This window comes from Peromyscus californicus, unplaced genomic scaffold (assembly GCF_007827085.1).
Source record: "Peromyscus californicus insignis strain IS unplaced genomic scaffold, ASM782708v3 Scaffold_13__1_contigs__length_99412109, whole genome shotgun sequence".
Classification (NCBI taxonomy): Eukaryota; Metazoa; Chordata; class Mammalia; order Rodentia; family Cricetidae; genus Peromyscus; species Peromyscus californicus.
Window position 1 is genome coordinate 70242206 of NW_026294424.1, and position 20790 is coordinate 70262995.

A 20790-nucleotide genomic window follows, 5' to 3' on the forward strand; every position below is an offset into this window, starting at 1 on the left:
CAGACGGGCTGCATCCCGGGAACTTGCCGAGAGCGTGGGACCCGCTCAGCCCCGCGCCCCTTCCCGCGCCTTGTCCGGTTCCCGGGTCCCCCCCCGGCGCAGAGCCGGACCTCGGCAGCCCGGAGCTGGGACGCGGACCGGCTCAGCCGGGTCCCCAGGCTGCATCGCTTTGTTTAACCTCTGCCGAACCGATGCGCACAAACTCTTGTTGCCCCAGTTCTGATGAGCCACCAGTTTGATGGCAGAGGCGAACAAAGGTTTCCCTCCCAGGGCTGGAGTCGGGGACCGCACGCCGGCAGTCAGGGCGTGAAACAGGCTCGCCTTATCTTCTCCCATCGCGATGGTTTTCCCGCAGCTATAACCGCCCTTTCTTGCAGAGCTCTGTGGTGGCAAGATTGGACCTCTAACCCGGTGGATGCGGTGGGTGGGGTATGGCTTTTTAAAAGAACCGGAGTATCAGCCAAGAGCAGACATTTGAATTTTATGTTAAATGTTTTCACACGCGAGACATCGCAATGCTTTTCTGAATTGTGGATTTTAAGGGAGAAGGTATATTTTAAGACACCGATTCAGGGGAGGGGGAGGGCGGAGAAAACCTAGTAACAGTGACCATGTGTTGTGAAATTTTAATATGGTTTTACGAATAATGGCTGGGAAACTGATCTGGCATTGGGTGTAGATGTGTGTGTGTGTGTGTGTGTGTGTGTGTGTGTGTGTGTGTGTGGTGGGGAGGCGGCAGTGGTGGAAGGGGAGTGGTTAGGATACAAAGGATAAGGCAATTTTAGTGAAAGGTTTTAGTAGATATCCCGTGGCAAATGAGCAGTTCATTAAGTTGTCAGTTAATTCAATGTCCCCCCATAAAAATCACCTACAGTAGTTGTTGAATTATATAATAAAATGGCTAACGGTCATTTGGCGTTGTTTGTGACTCGGGCATCTGACTACAATGATCAATGTTGAGAAATTTTGAAAGAGTCAACAAAGAGAGGGCACCTTCACGGCCACCGCCTTTATTACTTGGGAGAAGCCTGGCTCGGTTTTCTTCTCTCCTCTTTTCTTTCTTTCTTTCTTTTTTTCAAGAGCAGATTGCCTATAAGAAGAAAGAAATTCAAGGGCAGTTTCAAAAAGAAACATTTGGAAATGTATCTTGTATAGGTTACCTACGTGGTTGCATTAAGGATTATGTTAACTCACAAATGTGTGGGGTGGGGGAGAATTCTGCAATTAAACCATATATATATTTACCATTGATTAGTTAAATTTGACTCCAGAGTTTCTGTTTAGAGTCACCTGTAACAACTGAGAAACTTTCAAGACTTTGCAGTATAAGCAGAGCACTGAATTTGGAGCCAGGAAGATAATGAGGCTGACGTGATAGACTTAGGTGAATGCTATGAAAAATGAAATTATATAGTTCTTCATAAACCACAAAGCATTGTAATGGTGTAAGTTATTACTGCTAGGTGAAAAAAGCTGAATTTTTATGCTTTTTATACAATTTTGTAACAATTAACTTTTTGTCCATTTTTACGTATGTTTGTACACGTGTGTACTACTCCTGTGTGTGTGTGTGTGTGCCCACTTACATGTGTGCAGCCTGTGGAGGCTCGTGGTTTGATAGTCTCCATTATTCTCCACCTTGTATTTTGAGACAGAGTCTCTCCTTGAATTGAACCTGAAACTCATCAGTTTGGCTGGACTAGCAGGCCAATGCCCGCCCCCTTCCCCCGGCAACATCTCAACACATCTGGCTTTTACATGTGTACTGAGGATCCCAACTCAGGTCCTCATGCTGGCCCTGCAGGCACTTTACCAGCTATAACATCTGCCCAGTCCCAGCTCTCCATTTTTTCAGTATGTATTTCTTTTTTTCTTTTTGAGACAGTCTCATTTAGCTCTGGCTGACTTTGAACTTATTATGTAGCCAAGAATGGCCTTGAACTCCTGATCCTCCTGCTTCCACCTCTGGAATGCTGGGATTGCGGGGGTGTGCCTCCATGCTGAGCCGCAGTCCATAGATGACACAGAGAGGCATTCAATAGTTAGCGGTGAAAAGAATAAACCAGTGCAAATGAATATAATATGCATGCAGGTGCAGCTGGCTTCCTTTAATGAACATTTGCCGAAGATCTACTGTGTACGAAGAACTGAAAAGCGTTTCCACGTGTAGCTCATGAAAGCCTGGCGCCGGCCTTTTACAATCATAGTGGATATGTATATTCATGAAGGATGGCGCCTTTCAGGTGGACTCAGTATGCTTTCCTATAGCTGGACAGGACAGCAGGACATTTCCCTTGTTACATATGCTTATTTCACAGTCTCCTTAGGCAGAGGCAGGGCAGATGTTATCATTCCGATTTGTTGGTAAGGAAATCCAGACACAACGGGATTAAATGACTTGCCAACTCTTGCCACTAAGGCACCTGTGCCAGGGGCAGAAGCTGGATCGCATGCCTGCTACTTTGGCCCCCGAATCACAACCTCCTCTGAGACGTGCAGCACCCCCAGACAACAGCACTCGTTAAAGCCTTGTGAAAAGTCTACGTCCTGGATAAATTTTATATAAGGAAAAAAGTAAACATGTCAAGGTTTTGAATTAGGGGCCTGAATTTGAAACTGGCTGTCCTGGTAAAAAGCCCTTTGTTGTGGCAAGTAGTTGAAAATTTTGGTTTCCTCCTCTGAGAGATTCCTTCTTCCTGGAGGGATTTTGTGGAAATGATATGCACACACTCTTTGCACAATGTTAGATACACAAGCTAAACACTCAAGGACAGCTTATTTTTATTCTCATTAGAAGGTAAAAGGGTGGCTTTCAATTAAGAGGAGTATTATATGTTGTTCCCTGAAATACAAACACTGAGTGTGTGTTGTGTGTATGCATGCTTACGTGTTATATATATATACATATATATATATATATATATATATATGTATATATATATATATATATATATATATATATATATATATATATATATATATATATATTACTTTTTGAGGATTGAGTGTAGGACCCTGCTAGGCAAGCATCCTGTCTGAGTCATGTCCCCAGTCTATGGTCTTTTGAGATAGAGTTCCTGTGTAGTCTTGTCTCAGCCTTTCACCTGCTGGAATTATTGGCACACACCACCATGTCCAGCACCCAATGGTACATTTGTAAATTCTTGAAGTAGTGTTTAGACTTCCCACATGTGTTTTCTATATAATTTTTAAGATGCTACTTGAGATCCAGTAAATGGTTCTGGTACTTATGAAAGCACTCATGGAAAAGATGATCGGGTGAAGTGCACGTGGAAAAAACTGGGGTTGCCTCTACACTTTTCCTTCAAATCTTTCCTTGAGTGGAAAATTACATTACAAATAAAAATACATTCTTAGAGGGTCACCTGGTAAAGTGCTTGCCCAGTTTGTCTGAGGGTGCCCAGTCTCCCCCAATTCCCACACATACGTGTTTCTTAAACATTTCTTTTGTTGTAATTGGCATTTTTTAGTATTTCTCATGGTCAAGGGCCCATGCTAAGCAGTCCGTGTGTGTGTGTGTGTGTGTGTGTGTGTGTGTGTGTGTGTGTGTGTGTGTGTGTGTGTTATCTAATTCAGTCCTCAAGGCAGGCGGCCTTGTGTTCCCATTTGATAACTGAAATCAAGACTCAGTGAGCTTTTTATGAACTTGAACATGGTCCCAAAGTTTGTGAGGAATGATGTGGGGGTTCATAATGAGTCCTGCTGGACCCCAAAGCTTGTCCCTACTCTTGACCTCCCCTACTCTTTTGGGGTCCCTTCCCAGTAACTGCTGCAGATATTTCATACCTTAAATAGAACCATAAATTTGGGTGGCAGCATTTAAAATATACCTAACATAGCACATGTTTTATAGCTTCCTTTGAAAGGACTCATTTGGAGGCCATTTTTAACTTCATTTATAAGTACGAGAGCTTGCACAGGAGACCAGTAATTCATTTTGACTTGGCTAGTCTTGAATGTAAATATTTTTGGAGTAGCTTCTCAGGTTTTTGTGATAGAGTCAATTAATTGGTCATTTTTATTGAGCGCTCAAAGGTTTAATATATCTTCAGAAGAGACTCAAAATAGCTGTGTAACTATAAAAAGACCTCATTACAAATGAATGTCGGCTGTTGTTAAGGCACAAATGAAGACTTAAGAGCCACAGAGGGTACTTTATAGTGTATTGATTGGTCTCAAAATCACAAGGCAGTAAAAGTATTTAATTTTAGACAGTCCATGTAAGAAACTGCCACCAACTATTATATATGTATAGTATATTGAGTATACATATATATTTCAATTTTTAAACCAACATTTCTTATATTTTAGAATTAATTTTAATGTATTTTGTTTCTGGGACTCTCCTATTCTTAACAATATTGTTAGGGAGCTGGGAAGGTGATGGGTACAGTGTTTGCTCTGCGGGCATAGGGATCCAGGTGGTGCCCCATCACCCACATAAAAGGCCGGGCATGGTAACAGGCATCTGTGGTAGGCATTCCACTCAGTGCTAGGGGTGGAAATGGGAGAATCCCAAGGGCTGTTGACCAGCCAGTCTATCCCAGATGACTCCGGATCCAGTGAGGGACGCTATCTCACGAAAGAGAGAGAGAGAGAGAGAGAGAGAGAGAGAGAGAGAGAGAGAGAGAGAGAGAGAGAGAGTGATTGACAAAAGAGGCACTTTATTAAAATGTTACCTTTTTTGAGAAAAATTCTCTTTAGCCCAGATTAGCCTCCAAAACTCTATGTAACTGAGACTGGCCCTGAAACCTTGATCATCCTGCTTCTACCTCTCAGATGCTGGCATTAAAAGCATGTACCACCTCACCCTTCTCTTAACCAGTTTGTTAAATTAAATTGATCAAAACATAATTTTTATTTTTTTAAGACAGGGTTTCTCTGTGTCATTTTGGTGCCTGTCCTGGATCTTGCTCTGTAGACCTGGCCTCGAACTCAACAGAGATCTGCCTGGCTCTGCCTCCCGAATGCTGGGATTAAAGGTGTGTGCCACCACCACCTGGCCAAAACTTATAATTTTTAAAGGCTTATATGCATGTGTGAGCATGCTCAGCTCTGTGTGGGTGCATGTGTATGCAGATGCCCACAGAGGCCAGAAGAAGGGTTCTATCCTCAGGGGTTGGAATTATAGATGGTTGTGAGCCACCCTATGTGGGTGTTGGGAACTGAATTTGGATCATCTGGAAGAGCAGCAAGCATTCGAAATCACTGAGTTGCCTCTCTAGCACTCTGTTTTAATTTTTAAATTGCATATATGTTTATGTGTGTCCATGTGGGTGTGTGCATGTGAATGCAGGTGCCTGCAGAGGCTAAAGGCACTGGTTGCTCTGGAACTGGGTTCCAGGTAGTTGTGAGCCATCCAGGCTGGGTGCTGGCAGCTAAATTAGGGCCCTTTGCAGGAATAGCACGGGATGCTGACTATGGAGCTGTCTCTCCGGCCCCAAAGCTGACAATTTTAAAATCAAAATTTGTATAGATAATGGTACTTTGAAGAAGCAGCTTAGTGACTTATGTGTCTTGGAAATTTGTGTATTTCTGCTTGTCAATCATCATCATCTTCTGAGATTAGTATAACGGAAAGTAGATACAATTGTATTTATTGTTAAACTTTCAGTTTTGTCCTGAGGTTGGCTATGAGAAAAATCACTTTGCAAGCTGGACGTGCCTGTAACCCTAGTGTTCAGGAGACCAAGGCAAGAGGATCAGGAGTTCAAGGGCAGCCTGTGCTACATAGGGAGGCCTGTCTCAAACAAAACAAAACAAGCAAATGCTCCCAAGCTATATAAAAATGATTTTGTCCCTAATGAAACTGTGTGTTATTGTAGTAGTCCAGGCCCATTGGCATGGTTCACTCACCAATGAAGGTTTCATGCCTATTTTATTAATTTATTCCTTTTATTTTCTAATGCTTGACCCCTAAAGAATTGTGAGAATTAAGAAACTTAGTTGCTAGACATGGTGGTACATACCGTTGATTCCAGCAATTGAGAGGCAGGCAGATGTCTGTGTTGGGAGCCAGCCTGGTCTACAAAACAAGTTCATGGATAGCCATGACTACACAGAGAAACCCTGTCTCAAAAAAAACAAACAAACAAACAAACAAAGAAGAAACTTAGCTGTTGGGTGGTCACAGCTCCTGTAATTTGTATGTTTAGGGGGACAATAAATTTGGCTGTCGTTACATTCCACCCTTTTTATTCTTGGTGTGAAAATTCTTAGAGACAGACACTAAATCATTTTGGGCATTTTCTTGTACTGATGACTTTGAAGCATATACGTGTGGGTATTCGCAGTTTAGATGTATGATTTCCACACACACGAGAAGTACACGGTTGCAGACCCCCTAATCCGTAAGTGGAACTTGATTTTTAAAGAACATAAGTATAAAAATAGAAGGTGCCTCGAAGAGATATTTAATAGCTAGCCAATGGTAAAGTGACATTACTGCATATGTTAAAGAAGCCAAATAGACCATTACCGTACGTGTCAGCTTTTCTATTCTAGAAAGTTCCGAAGTACGTGTTCGTTAAAGCACCAGGGATGCGAAGTGTATTTCCAAATGAGTGCTTGAGTCCCCAGTAGCCCTTTCATATGTCTGTCGGAGCTGTCAGATGCGTCTATGCCAACGAAGGGGAAATTTCAGTTCACTCGCTTCTCAGATTGGTGCTGTGTTCAATGGGAAGTGGCTGAGGAAAGAACATAGAAACTGCATCCCTCAAACACTTGAGGACGTTAGAAGTCGGTGGCTCCTTAGACACGGGGTCAGGGGCCAGAGAGCAGGAGTGAGCAGCGGGTAGCAGCTGTGAGGAGGAGGAGTTCATCCAAGAGAGCAGAAAAGAGGACCAGCTTGTTCAAAAGGTTCCGATTGGGTCAGGGGCTCCATTGATACAAGCGGCTCCATGTGCTCACCAGTGAGGGTTTGGCCATCACCAAGAGAGATCCGGGGACAAGCTGGGGGTGAAGCTGGACTGCCTGGTAATTATTTAAGTCTAGGAAAAGCTGGAGTCAGTACATTATCAGTGCAAGTTCCTACATGTCATTGTTAGCCTGCGTCTTCCTCATTTGGGGGAAAAGAAAGAAACACCACAATCCTGAGATCACTGTTAGAAGACAAAACCTTGCCACACCAAACCCCATAGTCACAGTCGTTTAAGGTCTCCAGTGAGGATCCTTAAGGATGCTGTAACAGGGCCAGGAGGGCTGCTTAGACACTGGTGAGCCAGGCTTCCCTGAACCACTGTTTCAGGATCTCCTCCATTTTTTTTTTTTTGAAGAAATAAATTCTCAAGATTTTTATTTAAACTGATACATAAAACATACAAATTATATGTAATAGTGGGGTACCACGTGCAAATACCACCCAAATACACAACACATCCCATGATACATGAATCAAGAGAAGCGTCCTTTTTCGCTCTGAGGAATTCTTACATAATGCATCCTCCAGTGACTTTCTTCTCTTTGGTGTCCCGGGGACAGACACAGTGGGGATTTCCCGGCTTTCTTTACGACGACGCACCTGCCAGTCTGTGTTTGTGATGGGTTGGCTGTCTATTTTAGAGTTAATGAGGTCGGGGTCATAGGTTCAGTTCCTGGGAAGGCCAGCTAGCTCTGCTTTGTTCTGCAGTTGCTTATTGTACTCCTATCCCAGACCAGCCATCTGGCGGAGGCAGATCTCTGATCACAAAGGGACTAATAAACGATACAGTGTATGTGGTGCATGTGTGTTGGGGGGGCGTGCTCTCTGTAGATGCTGAGCAATTAGAGCAATCATTGCAAATCATGTGTAGGTTTTTATTTCACATTATCATTTTAATATGTGAAGGATAACATGGCCATCAGACATTTTTCTTGGTCATTCCTATTGAACTGATTTTACTATTTGTTTTTGTTTTTGTTGTTGCTGCTACTTTTTAAGATGTCTTATTGATTCAGCAGTCACTTATACATTGTTTCCAGGGTTCTTAACATACCTGGAGGTTTGTAGGATGGTGGTGGTGAGAGTGGGGGTCTGGGTTAAAGTAGTGGATCAAATAATTTACTGGTTTACACAGCTACTGAATTAAAAAGAACAGTGTTACAATGGACAGAAAACCCCGGTTTTTTGCTTAGACTTTCAGGAGAACTACTTTATAGCATTTCTAAGTGTACCCTGGTCTGTAAATCTGTTGTCTTCTTTATTAGGATATCTTGCAGTACTGAGAGAAATAGCCGAGGCTAATTAGACTGGTGCTGTGGCATATGGCCTCACAGGTCCCAAGAGATATGCTGACAGCTTCTAAAATATACGCTTGTTTACTGGGATGAGAAAGGCTGTAAAAAAGATGTCATTAATAATTTTAAAATCTTAATTACACATTGAAATAGTAACACCTTAGCTGTGATAGATTAAATAAAATATTAATTAGTCTTGATTTTGGCTATCTCTATGGTTTTTAGTGTGTTCATTAGAAAATTTATAACTATATACATAGCCTTGTGTTGTATTTCAGCTAGGCATCACTGACCAGACCAACCCCTCTGATTAGAGGCTGAGTAATTGAACTGAGCTCTCCATTGCCCCGAACACTTCTGATAGTAGGATGGACACTCAGGAAAGTGGGGACTCTGGACACCCACCAGTGGGCTGTTTAATGCATGCAGTTGTCCTGTGCCATTGCATATGGATATATATGATGCTAGTTCCACTATACCGATTTTTCTACACACACACACTCACCCAAGGATGGGGTGGTTTCAGTGTGCTCATAATGTTATTTAGACCATTTTACCTTCTGAAGTGGGTCAGAGGTCCTGTAGCTTTACTTGATTCTGAGAAAAGCATATTAAAATATTAGACATTAGGGGCTGAGGAGATGGCTCAATTGCTTAAGTACATAGCATGTTCTCCAACATCATGTAAAAATGCCAGGCACAATGATTTATGCCTTTAATCCCAGGGCTGGGGAGGTGGAGCCTAGGACTTCCTGGCCAGCCAATGGAGCCAAACTGGCAAGCTCTAAGTTCAGTGAGAGACCCTGCCTCATACAATAAGGTTGCGACAAGTGATGAAGAAGGCACCTGGTGTTGACTTCTGGCCTTCTTACACACACATAAACACATAAACACAATAACAAAAATAAAAGAGAGGGTGCTCATTCAAGTGGGTGCTTCAACATGTATTTCTTGTAAGTAGTCGTGGGCCAACTGTGGACAGAGTAACTGCCTTGGGTTTAGGTGGCTCTAATGTGGCAATGATTAATATCTTAAAGATGCCTATGTTAGGAGGTGTCAAGTCTAGTATTTCTTTCTGGCATGTGCTCAGTTCCTAGTGACTATCAGTTTGTTATCAACTTCCCAGGGACAACTATCAAACAACGGTTTTGTTAGGGAACTCTGATGCTTCACTTAAACTCACAATCCAGACCTGCTAATATTCACAAATGGATCCTTTTAAAGGGGCACTGGGAAGAAGACAAGTGATTACACAAATGGTGGTATGTGGGCATGTTTCTAGCTTATTATTTTCTATGCTTTTTGTTGGTTCCAAATAGCTCTGGTTGATTCTAGGTACAGAGAAACAAAACAGGGTGGCACTTTCCACATGGTTACCCTGGGATAAGAAAAATGAGTGTCAGTGTCCTGTGTTATGAGTTTTAGTGAAAAGTACCATTTCCATCCTCTAGCCCAAATCCATCTAATTGTAAATGGGCTGGGCACCCTAGTGTAGCATGAATAGAAGATAATTTGGGGATAGATTACATGGATGTGACGTGGTAGTGTTAGGGTCCCAGAATCACCCCCACAAAAGACCACCACTTACACATGCAAAAGCAAGATTGTTTATTTCTCAAGAGAATAATTCTTGCATGCAGGGGTCAGCCACACAATAAAATGGGGATGGCCCCAAGAGAAGCTCGCGGGCTCCTTTTAAGCCCAGCTAGGGGAATTCCAGGGACAGTTAGGTCATCTCCAACAAACACAATTGGCTACGCAAGCAACAGTTACATAAGTTTAAACTTGATTGGCTATGGCATCTTTGGACATGTCAGGGCCCACTCAGAGATTTATCAAAGAAGAGAAGGCTGAGGGTGGTTTGCAGGATCTTCCCTTTTCTGATTGGTGGGCTCTAACCTGCCCAGTCTGAGCAGGCTGTGGGCCTGGGGAGCTGGTGGGGAGGAGGGGGGAGGCTGCAGTTCCTGGCCTCACCATGAATGGCCAAGTGGCAAAATGGAAGTGTGGAGGGGGGTGTGTTGGGCCTCCAGCTTCATGTCCACACTCACCTAGGGTACCCTGCCTCACCGCGGTTTGGCGCCAGCTCTATGATGTTTCCTAGCTTCCTTTAGTGCCACTGCTGGGCACCCTCTCAGTAGACTTCAACTTACAATGTTTGTCATAATTTTTTAAAATGATTTATTTTTATTTTATGTGCACTGATGTTTTGCCTGCATGTATGTCTGTGTAAGCGTGCCGGGTCCCCTGGAACTCGAGTTACACACAGTTGTGAGCTACTGTATGGGTGCTGAGGATTGAACCCTGGTCCTCTGGAAGAGCAGTCACTGCTCTTAACCACTGAGCCATCTCTCCAGCCCCTTGTCATAGTTTCTAACTTGAAAAAGACCTACAACTTTATGTTGTTGATGAACAATGCATCCTGGTAGATGTTTGATGATGTGCTAAGTGATGTCATGTGCAGCTAGGATTAATGACACTCTCTTTCTAGCAGTAGGAGATCTTCCCCTTTGGGTTGTTTTGGTGGGCAACTGGGATGGTGGGATCTGATTTGGCAACAGGAACCATGTTGGACATGGAATGGCAGGGTCACCCCCGTGAATTCCCCTCCTCCCCTGCAGTTCCAGCTGTTTGTTCTGGGTACTGTGGAGTCGATAGTTAATAGGAAAAGAGCTCACACTTGGCCACTGAAGACAGACAGGGTGGAGCTTACGAGGTCACAGTGGTGTGAGACCTTGGAGGAAGGAGTAATGTTTCTGGGGCAGGAGGGTAGAAGGAGGAAAGGACAGGAGGAAGCTCGTGGAGGAAGAGATATTTGGGCAGGTGTAGCGCAAATCATAAAAGGCCTTATTAATAAAAACAAACCTGGAGTGGGTATTGGGGTGAATGCTGGAAGATCAGAGAAGCAGAACAAGCCACAGCCACCTCACCTCACCAATTCCTCAGCTGATCCTGTTTCCTCAGACCGGAAGCCTCTCAGTCCTCATCCAGAATGAATCTCAGGGGAACTGCTGCTCAAAAGCCTAAAAGCTTAACCAGCTCTCGTTCCTGGTTTTCACGCCTTATATACCTTTCTGCTTCCTGCCATCACTTCCTGGGATTAAAGGCTCTTGTTACCACACCTGGCTGTTTCCGGTGTGGCTTTGAACTCACAGAGATCCAGACGGATCTCTGCCTCTGGAATGCTAGGATTAAAGATGTGAGTGCCACCATTTTCTGGCCTCTATATCTAGTGGCTGTTCTGTTCTCTGACCCCAGATAAGTTTATTTATTATCTAACCAAGCTGGGGAATACAGCTTATATAAACCAGGAAGCCATTGCTTATTGGACACCAAGCCTACAAGCCCCCGATCTTATCCTTCCAGCCTCCAGAGCGGTCATAACTGTAGTTATTGTAAGTCGCTCAGTCCGTGAACTTTTGCTACAGCACCATGATCAGACTGAGCAACAGCTACCGTGGGGGATGCCAAGGCACAGAGTGCAATGAGCGCACCCGTTTCTAGGGATGGGTGGGAGAAGAGAGGCCCAGTCCTGGGGCCCAGCGTTGACTTCATTGGCCTCATGACCTTGGACGTGCCACTTTACGCCCACGGGCCTCAAAGATCTCATGTGGCAGTGAAAGGGTGAGGCAAGAGTTATCCAGTTGGCTGATCCACAGACACAGTTTTTAACTGAGGCTCTCTGGGCCCAGCACTGTTGTGCACATCTGGACATGGGACCTGCACTGTGGTGGTGATATTCTGTTAGAAGAGAGGGGTAATAAACGGTAATAGGTGATGCATTTATCCTGTGTCTGTAATAAGCTGTCAGGTCATGAACGGCACCTGTTGTAAAGGAAGTGAGGGTCTTAGAGTGCTCTGCCCTTCCTAGATAGAACAGCCCAGAGAGGACTGAATGGAATAGAAGAAGCCACGGGGATATTTGGAATCTCTTTCAAACCGAAAAGCAAAGTCTAATTAGGCGAAAAGCCACGGGAGTTCAACCTCTTCAACACTGATTAGAATCCATTCCTAAGGAAATGTTCTTACCGTTTTGATTAGATCCACCGATGTGGTCCCTGGTGGGCAGTGTCTGAGTGGTCCTTGTTTTAAATAGCCTCACCTCATACAGATCGCTGTCTTCAGTGCGATGGCAGGGGAAAATGCATTTGGGTTGGTCAGTGTGATCCCTGGATGTCATTCACCTCAAGCCTTGCAAAAGGCGAAGACGCTAAGTAGTTTCTACTTACTTAACATCTCACTTAGGATTTTAGGTAGTTGTTCGATATATCAGAGAGTCTGCCTAAGTTACTTTAATACAAATTAAAATGAAGTGGGAGCCCTGGGACAATCGTGTTTTAATTACAACTGGAATACATCTTTGGAGACTGCTCTAACGGTTATAATCATTACACTGTCATTATGGATTTTTTAAAAAAGAATCATTAATAAGCAGGGTCTAGCCTGAGGTCTTAATTTAGCTACAGCTGATTCTTCTCAAATCAAATGAGAAGACTGAAGTACAAACATTTGTCTTTAGCACTGTTGTCATTGGGATGTCAAAGAGTTGAGCTGAAGTACAAGGTGTGCTTTTGGGTGGCTTGTTCTGATGCTGGGACCATATCCCAGAGGTAGAGTTCACGCTTAGGATGCATGAGGTCCTGGGTTCAAGCCTCGGTGCCCAAATCTTCAAACAAAACACAACAAAAGCTAGGTGTTCTGTTGTTGGTTTTTGGTTTGGTTTGATTTTTTGAGACAGGGTTTTTCTGTGTAGCCCCGGCTGTCCTGGAACTTGCTCTGTAGACCAGGCTGGCCTCGACCTCAGAGATCCATGTGCCTCTGCCTCCTGAAGATGCTGGGATTAAAGGTGTGCATCACTGCTGCTGGACACAATGGCTACTTTTTGGTGGGAGATATTAGGTTGGGTGAACTACATTTTCCCGTGACAGATGGTCTAGTTTTAAGTAGATTTCCCATCCACTGGCACTATTGGGAAGCTGGTACACTGTTGGGAAGCTGGTGCAAAACTATTGGGAAGCTGGTACACTGTTGGGAAGCTGGTACACTGTTGGGAAGCTGGTGCACTGTTGGGAAGCTGGTGCACTGTTGGGAAGCTGGTGCACTGTTGGGAAGACTGTGTGCAGAGGCAGTCCAAGATGTGACCCCTGACCTTGGCTGGCATGGAAGCCGGACTCTGCTGCTTTCTTTCCTTGGATAGAACTTCACAGCCAGTGAAGCCAGCCCCGTGGGAATTATTTTACTCCCCTGATCCTTTGGAGTGCCGCAGGGCACCTGAGTGGCTTACACGTTCAGGGCTTGCAAATGACCTTCTGCTGCTTCTGCTGAAGATAGGAACCTTCTGGGCCTTTGGCTCTGCCTGCTGTTGTTTCTAGTCCCCACTCCACACTACCTCATTCTGCCAGGCCATATATATATATATTTGGTTTTTCGAGACAGGGTTTCTCTGTGTAGCTTTGCGCCTTTCCTGGAACTCACTTGGTAGCCCAGGCTGGCCTCGAACTCACAGAGATCCGCCTGGCTCTGCCTCCCGAGTGCTGGGATTAAAGGCGTGCGCCACCACCGCCCGGCTGTGATTTATATTTTTAAAGTCAAGTTCTCGTCATCGTTTTTGCATGCGTCTGTCTTCCTCAGAATGTCTAGTTAGTTTGTACGAAACTAGAAAATCCAGAGGAAAAGGCAGGAAGAGGGAGGGGCGTGAGAAAGGTAGTTCTGCTTGGACATCTCACTAACAGGTTGTGCTGGGAGATGGTCTGCTTATCCCGTTTGGACGTCCAGTATTCTGGTTTCTTTTCTTCAAATATTCAAAAATAGTTCACTTTGTGGTGAAATGTTTTAACAGAACGCCATTCAAGCAGCTTTAAACAGGTGCCTTATTGGCATTTGGTGCATTCAGAATATTAAAAATCAGAAACACCTGTCACCATGTTGCAGGTCTAGACATTGTGGGGGCAGGTGGCACGTTCGTGAAGAGGACACTTTCAGGAGTCGGCTCTCTCCTTCCACTTAGTTGGAGGCAGGGTTTCTCTTCTTTTTACTGCAATTGTGTGGTACCACTAGGGTAGCTGGACCATCCCTAGATCTTTGCCTATTCTGGCTCGCTCGTCCTCCCTCCCTCCCTCCCTCCCTCTCTCTCTCTTTCTTTCTTCTTTCTCTTTCTTTCTTTCTTTCTTTCTTTCTTTCTTCTTTCCTTCTTTCTCTCTCTCTCTCTCTCTCTCTCTCTCTCTCTCTCTCTCTCTCTCTCTCTCTCTCTCTTTTTTTCTTTCTTGACAGGATCTATCTGTGTAGCTCTGGCTGTCCTAGAACTCACTCTATAGATTAGGCTGGCCTTGAACTCAGAGATCCACCTGTCTCTGCCTCCCAAGTGTTGGGATTAAAGGTATGCACCACCACCACCAGTACCCAGCTATTCTGGGTATTTCATATCAATGGGATTCTATAATATTTGCCTTTTGGGGCTTCATTTATTAATTTCACATCTTTTGGGGGTTCGTCCATGTTGTAGTAAGTATCAGGTTTTCCTTCTTGTCCGTGCATATGATACTATTGAATGTATATAACAGAGAAGAACTCCATTTATCTCTTTAAAAATATGCATTTATCCCATGGTGACTGTTTGGCCACTGTGAATAATGGTGCCGCGGAGCTGGCTACAGCAGCTGCGTCCTGCTCACTCCTCTTGGGGTATACTCAAGAGTGCAGTGCTGGGCCACATGGCCATTCCGTGTTTGACTCTGGGAGCTTTCCAAGCTAACTCTCATGGTAGCTGCGTCGTTCTATATCCCTGCTAGCAATGCCCGAGGATCCTAGTTTCTCCACATCGTCTCCAGAACTTGTTTTGTCCTGTCTTTTGACATCTTTTGCCATCCTAATGCGTGTGAGCTGCAATCTCATTTTGCTTTTGATTTGTACATCCATAAGTCTAATGACCTTGAGTGTCCCTTTATGTGGTTATTGCAGTTAGTGTATCCTGTTTGGAGAAATGTCTGTTAAATCCTTGGCTCATTTTTTTGAATTAGGTTTTCCTTCCTCTTTCCCTTCCTCCCTCCCTCCCGTCCTTCCTTCCTTCCTTCCTACCTTCCTACTTTCTTTCCTTCCTTCCCTCCCCCTCCCTCTCTTCCCTCCCTCCCCCTCCCTCCCTCTCTCCCTCCTTGTTTCATCTTCTTTTCTTCTCCTTCTTTCTGCTTCTGCTGTGTTTCTCTGCTGTTGAGTTATAAAATGTCTTTGTGTATCTAGATGCCAATCATTGGGTAGATGATTTACAAATTCCGTCTCCCACCCTAGCTTTCGGCTCATTCTCTGGACAGCGTTCACATGTTTTCTTTACTAGACTCTTTATTTATGAAGCCGAAGGGAGATTTCTGTAAAGAGCTATCAGCAAACATGCACTCACCTTTTCCGAGAGACGGGAATATTGCTGCTGTTTGATGAGGGTGCCAGAGATGAACCACATGTCTGAGTCCCCTGCTGGATTTAGGCTTCCTGTGAGCTTGCAGATGTTCCTCCTGGGAAGTCAGTGGGGCAAAGCCATGGGTGAGTCCTTTGGAGCTTCCTGCGTTCATGGCATCGGACACTGAGTGACATTGGATGTATTTCCCTCTGTGTTGCTTTCCAGAACTTTCCACAACTTCCTTGTTCTTGCTTTCTTAGTCTGCTGACTTTCCTCACTACACACAGATCCTCTGCTGTCCCGGCCACACGGCTCCTGCTCTAATGTCCATGTGCCCTGGATAGAGTTCTCCTGTTCCCTTAACCCATGTTGGCGAGAGAAAAGCTGTCCGCCAGCGCGGTGGGCAGCCAGCTCTGGTTCACTTGGACTGTTTCTTCTGGAGTCAGGATTAAGCGTCACAGTTCCATCTTGCTAGGGGTTTTCAGTCAAAAGCTTCTGCTTAGAACTGTCACGGCCAAGTCTCCCTAGATGTATGCCATTGGGACTCAAACCACTGATTACAACCTGAAGCTGTTATTCTGCGTTTTCACTGTTTAAATGAAAAAAAAAATTCTTTACTGTCATTTGAAAGCTTTCATCTAGGACCACAGGGAGAAAGCACCCATGTATGTTTTGCTCACTCTCTCCATCTGGAAAAGAATATTTGATGTAATCTGTGAAACTTCTAATTAAGCCAGATCTCCCTGTGGATCTATCTGTAGGAACTTGTTTTCAAGGGTGACAGCAGGAGAAGTGACGTGTGTGTGTGTGTGTGTGTGTGTGTGTGTGTGTGTGTGTGTGTATACTTTTTTTTATTGAGCCTTTGGCTTTACTTTTAATTTTTTACGAGAGTGAGGGACAATTTCAGGGATGGCATTGCCTCCTGACATGACCTTGCAGGGACACGAAGATGGAAGACAGGCTCTCTTCAGGTGATCAGAGGGATGCAAGGAAATAGCTGTTCTTTTGGCACATGGTAACTCTGCTGACTATAGAACTAGCATTGGTCATTGAGTGAGAACCAAAGCCCACATATAGCTGTTAGCCACAGCTCTGCACACACAGCATGGGATTGCGGCCATCTCAGCTCTAAAAACGTGTGACCTGGATATAGCACAGAGAGAGTCTAGCAGTACCATTTTTTTGTTTGCTTTCTTTAATACTTTATTTATTTATTTATTTATTTATTTATTTATTTATTTATTTATTTAACATGTATGGGTGTTTTGCCTGCCTGTATATCTGCACCACGTGTGTGCGTGATACCCATGGAGGCCAGAGAAGGGCATCAGATCCCCTGGATTTCTTGGAACTGGAGTTATAGACAATTGTGAGCTGCCATGTGGGTGCTGGGAACCAAACCTACTTTCTTAGCAATAAACCTTTTTGGCTTCATTAGGAACCCCACTCCCCTTTGGGCTGAGGATAGAAGTGGATCACCTGTGCTCCACCATAGAGCTAAGCAAAGTTTAGTGAGTGTCCTCAAAGGGCTGTCTTTGTTCCTTTCCTGCTGCTGTGATAAGACACAGTGACCGAGTCAACTCATGGAAGAGTTTGCTTGGAACTTATAGTTTCAGAGAGTTAGAGTCCATGACCGTCGTCGTGGTGGAGAACATGGCAGCAGGCAAGCAGGCATGGCGCTGGAGCAGTAGCTGAGAGCTCACATCTCCATCCTTTGAAACTCAAAGCCTGCCCCTGGTGACACACCTCCTCCAACAAGGCCATACCTCCTCATCTTTCCCAAACAGTTCCAACATTTGGGACTGAGTATTCAAATACAGTAGCCTGTGGGGGTCATTCTTATTCAAACCACCAGAGGGTGATAGGCTGGACCATAACTAGAGTACTGGCTGCACATCCTCGAGTTTCACCTACCCTAGTGTTGGGGTAGGCTCGATGAGCATGCCTGGCAGCACTCAGCAGCAGCCTTCCTAGAACACTGGCCCGGAGCCCCAGGTTGGCAGACCCAGGGACACCTCTCAGGCTCCAGCTGTCTTCATGGTCACTGCAGTATTACAGGTTGTGTTCTGGGTCCTCAACCAGCCACTGTAATTTGTTAGGGCAAAGGGGTGTCAGTGGTATACAAACTAAAAATTGTACTGTATCCCATAAATATCTACAATTGTCAACTGAAAGTAAATTCAAGAAAACATTATGGCATTAAAAACAAGCAAAACAAAACAAACAAACAACCAGACACGTAGATCAGAGGGATGGAGCTTTTCAGTTACAGTGACGTGTGATTTTACTGATCTTGACTCCTTACCGGAAGTTCAAAGCCTTTTCGTCCACTTCCACACTGCCTTCATTCTAGGTGACCTGGCCTCTTGCTTTCCGGGAAATCCAACAAGAATTTGTTTCTCTTCCGAACCCACAAACATTCCCTTAATAACCCACTGTCTTAGGTTTTTCTGTGGCTCTTTGTTATTGTCATGGCACTTAATTTTTATTTTGCATGCCTGATCTGCTTCATAATGATTTGTCCTGGGGACTGAGCAGCTTCCAGGTGGCTTTCATGAGAATACACTTAGGTCATCATCATTTCCTCAGAGTCTGCCTCCTTCCAAGGCCCAACACCCTGCCTGTGTTCTTAACCTCATTCCTTCCTTCAACTCAGCAACTCTGGATCTTGCTTTCTGAGTACAGGAGTATAGGCTGGCTTTGTGTGTGTGTGTGTGTGTGTGTGTGTGTGTGTGTGTGTGTGTGTATATGCATATGTGTGTGTACATACATGTGTACATACATGCATGCATACATATTTGAGACTGAACCTAAGGCATGTGCCCTATCACTGAGGTGCATCCTCATCAATTAGACTCTACTTACTTCTCACCAGTTCTTTTCTTTCTTAATACATATATCTTCAGTTGTTCTCTATCAACAGACACACACACGCACACGCACACGCACACGCACACAGGTGGGCACTTACTTTCTCTGTGACATACCATCCCATCGTTTTTCTTCCCCTCACTCACACATTTTTAGGTGCTTCCCAAGACTCTTATCCTTTACATTTTCCACTGGCTCCCCATCTGGCTTTCTATTCTCATCTTGAACTGACACTACCTCACCCAGACTCACCACAATGTCAACAACACCCCTCTCCCCAAGCACACAGTATTCCTTTGCAGTCTCTTGTGTGGACACAGGCTGGTCATAGATGTATGTGATGACTGGAGTCATGCGAGGTTGGTACCCAGGTTCAGGATGACCAGGTGGTTGCTGGGCAACAGATGCGAAAGACAATCCAAATGCAGGAGGATGAGAACTCTGAGTCCTTGGGAAAGACACAGGCTTCCGGGGCCTGCTGACATGGCCCTTTGTGATCACACAGAGGACCGTTTCTTTCCATGTCCCTCATTTTCCTTCTGTAGTTGCTTGCTAGTGAGTTGAGGTAATTGGAGGTGTCATGGTCTTTTCCTCGTGCTTATACAAGTGAGTGAGTCCTGGCTCCTCAGTACTTCCTACAACCTCACTGACATATGGCTTAGGCCATTGTATCGTCAGACTGAGTGAATGCTGTCCTGACTTGATAGCTGGGCTCATGGTCAGGTACGATTAGTTGTTGATTATTATTATTATTATTATTATTATTATTATTGTTATTATTATTATTATAGTTGTGACAAACTATACATGACATACCATTTACTATTTACCCATTTTTAAATACACAGTCCAGTGGTGTTGGATCCATTCGCAATGTTGTATAATCACTTCTCTCCATCGCCAGAACCTTTCCGTCATCCCAGCCCATGCTTGCTTGGAGCTCATTCACTGCCCAGTACTACCGCATCCCGGCCCCAGTAATGTCTCTTCTCTGTTCTACGATTGCAAACCCTGTGTAAGTGGGGCTGTACAACATGTGTCCTTCTGTCCATGACTCACTTCACGAGGCTGAAAGCTGTCGAGCTTTCATCCCTGTGGTAGCAGGTTTCAAAACTTCGCTCTTCTTTGATGGACAAATATGATTCCGTTGGGTTGTTTCTGCTTTGGGACTGTCCTGAGCAGCACTTAAACGGACACCTTTGAAGGGTGCCGTGAAGTGTGCGGAGAAGGAGCTGCAGCCTTCAGCACCACTTAGCACTTGTCTACTTTCCGCTGTGATGGGGGCAGTGGAACTTGTTTTGAGACAGCCTCACCATGTTGCCCTTGTTAGCTTGTAACTCATGATCCCCCTGCTCCAGCCACATGAATACTGAAATTAGGGGTGTGTGTGTGTGTGTGTGTGTGTGTGTGTGTGTGTGTGTGTGTACAGCTGTCTCAGGCAGTTGTTTAGTTTTGACAACTGATTGATTACCCAAGCAAGAGATAAGAAACATGGCAACCGTATCACTGCTTCTACCATTTAAGTCTTTCCTGAGCATTGTTAAGTACACAGCAAAGCTCTAAGAGTCTAGATGAGGAATTTTTCGTTATATTTTAAGGTCTAAAGCCAATCTGAAAGCAATGTTTGCAATCTTTGTTCATCAAATGATGGTAGTGACTATTGCTGCAGGCAGGCATTGTCTTTCATTGTTTGTTTTTGGATTTTTGAAGGAGCAATCAGGAGTTGGGGTGGTCTAAGATACTGTAGAATGTTGGATGGTGGCCCTGAAAAAACTCATGTACACCTGGGACTTTAGAATATGGCTCTATTTGCAAATAGAGTTTTTGTGGGAGTGTTGACATGGTTAGTGTTGTCAGCTTGACAGAATCTGGAATCACCTGGGAAAAGGGCTTCTGGACGTGCCTAAGAGGATTGTCTTGAGTTAATTGAGGTAGGAAGACTCACCCTCTGTGGGTGGCGCCATTCCCTGGTGAGAATCCTGGATTGTATAAAATAGCAAAGGGAACACTAAAGTTAGATTTGTCCCTCTCTGCTTTTTGACTGAGGATGCTCTGTGACCAGCCGCCTCAGGCCCCTGCTGCAACTTCCCTGATGTGATGGAGGTAACCTAGGATTGTAAGACAGAACAGAACCTTTCTCCCTTAAGTTGCTTTTGTCAGGATAACTCAGCAGCTTAAGGAAAGGAAATTAACTCAGAAATCAATACTGAGAAGTGGGGCTGCTTTTGCGATGTACCTGACCATGCGGTCCTTGAGCCTTTGGAACTGTTTTGTGGCTGGAATGTGGAAGGATTTGGAAT

The 20790-nt window shown here is 44.5% G+C and overlaps 1 protein-coding gene across 2 annotated transcripts in view; it reads left to right on the top strand.

Annotated features, from left to right (window-relative positions):
* The window catches only part of LOC128108549 (spidroin-2-like), a 105743-nt gene that overhangs the window by 1591 nt on the left and 83362 nt on the right, over positions 1-20790 (top strand). The gene's annotated exons all lie outside the window — the stretch shown is intronic.